The sequence below is a fragment of the Bos javanicus genome, chromosome 12 (genome assembly GCF_032452875.1).
Source record: "Bos javanicus breed banteng chromosome 12, ARS-OSU_banteng_1.0, whole genome shotgun sequence".
NCBI lineage: Eukaryota > Metazoa > Chordata > Mammalia > Artiodactyla > Bovidae > Bos > Bos javanicus.
In genome coordinates, this window is record NC_083879.1 from 21,871,968 (window position 1) to 21,875,507 (window position 3,540).

Here is a 3,540-nt window from a genome sequence, read left to right on the forward strand (position 1 = left end):
AGGACAAGCTTTGCCTCGGGTGAGCGGTGAGCGGTCCTGCTTCACTCTCCTCTTCCTTCTGTGCCTTTAGCTTGTACATTGCCTTTGAAAGATGCCCATACTGATTTAACACTTTTGCTAGGGGGCTCGCAAGTAAACTGAAGCGGTTAGCTAAAACCACTAGATAAGCAAGTTTATTCTTCAGGCTTATTTCACAAAGAGCAAACTCCAGTGCAGCTGTGCCTCTGGAGACTTGGCTTAGTTGGATTTCCAAATATTGGCTGTCCTTGTTCCATGTCCATGGTGTCATGATCTGCTGTGACACATAATTATCCTGCATTGAATCATCCTGACGTCATTCAGAAAATTGAGAGACATCGAGAGCAGACATGTGATCTGCAAGGGGGAGAAGGGGTGGTGGAGGGATGCATTGGGAGTTTGGGATTAGTGGGTGCAAACTATAATATATAGGATGGATAAACTACAAGGTCCTAATGTACAGCACTATATTCAATATCCTGTGATAAACCATAATGGGAAAGAATACGAAAAAGAATATATATATATATAGATGTATAACCAAATCAATTTACAGCAGAAATTAACACAACATTGTAAATCAACTGCAGTTCAATAAAATACATTAAAAAAATAAAACTGAGATAACAGATATAAATTGTTCAGTGCTTAATATGGCAGTTAATGTTATTATCAGTAATTACTACACTGGAGATATATATGGCACCTCCTGATTTTGTGGGAAAAATTTTACTTTTCTGTACTCTTATGCAAAGAAACATTGAAAGTTGATTTAGAGGTGATTTTAGGAAAAAGGATTATTTTGCACATCAAATTAAGTACACTGATTCTATGAAATGGAAATACGAAATCATCAATCCTGGGTATTCAACAAAGTCGACCGATACATAAAATAAACAACAAAATCCTACTTTATTTAATTATTTATTTTTGACTGTAACACATGGCTTACAGGATCTTAGTTCTCTGACCAGGGATCAAATCCAGGGCCCCAGCATTGAGAGAGCCGAGTCCTAACCACTGGACTGTCAGGGAATTCCCAACAAAGTCCTAATTTGTCCAAGAAACTAGATTCAATATCTTACGATAAACTATAATGGAAAAAAATTATGTCCACTGACCATGAAAATAAAATAGAAAATTGTATAGCTAAAATAAATATATTGGTATCAATGAAAACTAGTATATAATATACAACGAAGCAACATATTTTTTGGCAAATGAAGTCACATATATAGGCGATGCTAGTGCCTGAAAAGCAATTCATAATCTAGATTATATTTGGTTTCCTATGAAGTATATGCAGACAGAGCAAGTCTGATGTAAAGTGGAGTAAAACAAGCAGCAAACTTTTCAATGAATGTGTCAGCAAGTAGCCACAGTACCTGTAAAACAGCTGTGCTGTGACATTTGTGTCCCATCCTCCTGCGACTGGGGAGAAGTGGCTTTTCTATCTGTCCTATTGTGCACTAGCAGGAACAGGTCGGCAGCAAACGTTAGGTTAACATAATATCTCTAACTTCTCCTGAACTGGAAGGTTCAGGAACTATACCTTCAAAGAGGTGTATTACTCATTTAGATCTTTCCCAGATCTATCATTTACTCAGATCTAAGGTGTGTCATCGGAGAAGGCAATGGCACCCCACTCCAGTACTCTTGCCTGGAAAATCCCATGGACAGAGGAGCCTGGTGGGCTGCAGTCCATGGGGTCGCTAAGAGTTGGACACGACTGAGCGACTTCACTTTCACTTTTCACTTTCATGCATTGGAGAAGGAAATGGCAACCCACTCCAGTGTTCTGGCCTGGAGAATCCCAGGGACGGGGGAGCCTGGTGGGCTGCTGTCTATGGGGTCGCACAGAGTCGGACACGACTGAAGCGACTTAGCAGCAGCAGCAGCAGCAGGGTGTGTCATAAAATTAGCATAATAATTTTTGTTTAAAACTTATTTTTTGACCGTGCTGCACAGCTTGAGGGATCTAGTTCCCTAACCAGGTGTTGAACTCCAGCTCCAAGCAGTGGAAGCATGGAGTCCTAATGACCACTAGAGAAGTTCCTATGCTCAGTGGTTGCAGTCATATCCAGCTTTTTGTGACCATATGGACTGTGGCCCGCCAGGCTCCTCTATCCATGAGATTTTCCAGACAAGAATATTGGAGTGGGTAGCCATGACCTTCTCCAGGGGGATCTTCCTGACCCAGGGATCAGTCCCATGTCTCCTGTGTCTCCTGCATTGCAGGCAGATTCTTTACCATTGAGCCACCAGGGAAGTCCCTAGCATAGCAATTAAATAACGCAGGAAATGAATCTGGGATAGATAGATATTATGGGAAGAAAGTTCACGAATATGAACTGAAATGGCAAGTACCATTAAGCTAAGCTGCTGCTGCTGCTGCTAAGTCGCTTCAGTCGTGTCCGACTCTGTGCGACCCCATAGATGGCATTAAGCTAAGCTACTATTTAAATATTTTGTGTTGCTCTTTGGTAATACTGTATAATTTATCCTGTTTCACTATTTTTATGTAATTTTTAATACTATGCGTAACAGTTTTTCAGCTTAGTGAATCACCAGTTATCGAATCCCACTTCGAGCTCATTAGCTAACACTTTTCAAATGATTGTTTATTCAGGGAGTGCCTTGGAATTAGAGTAGTATACATAATTTGGGTGGAGTGTGTGTGCGTGGGTGTGTTTTACATGGAAATATATATAACTCATATTGGACTCTAAGCAGCTATCAACACAAACTTCAAATGCTGGGTTCTGGCAGTCAGCCCCGCCCTTTCCTTCTGTAACCGGTGACACTCGAGGGCAGTTCTAATTCTCAAAGCTGGTCCTTCCTGCCTGCCCATCCTGCTACAGAGAGCCAAGAATGCCTATCTGTGTGTCAGGATATGACCCCTGCTAAACTCTTAGGCTGGCCTCTCCCAAGGATGTGCCATAATCAGAACATTTGAAAAACTCTTCTCAACATCAAATGCTAAGTATTCGTACGGCTTCACATGACACTGGAATGCAATATCAATCTTCCTTTTACTTAGATTTCCACCTTTGAATTATAGATTCCAGAGGTCTGCAGCACCGAGAATTGACCGGGATCAATATTCTCCTGATTAAAAAAAAAATACTTTCATTTCATCTTCTTTAGCACCTGCATGTAAAAATATATTATAGTTCTTTTTAAAAAACAACAATATATTCTCTCTAAAATATCTGATAAGGGTTGACTGATGAAAGTTCAGTCTTAGGTCCTGAAGTAGTAATTACTGAAAAAAGTTGACTTTGGTATTCTCCAGGAGTGCCACATTTGACATTATAAGATATCCTTCTAAAGGACATTGTTTAATAGCCTTCTAGATAATTTAACATTCTCACCCAAAATTGTTTTCTGCAGTTCTGGAGCTAGCAATGCAAAATTTTTGCACCCAAAAGGCTGCAAAATTCTATATAGATTGAAATATGAAGTCTTTAAAAGACCATCAGGATGGTTGGAAATGGGGGGAAAAAACCCAGCAGAATATAC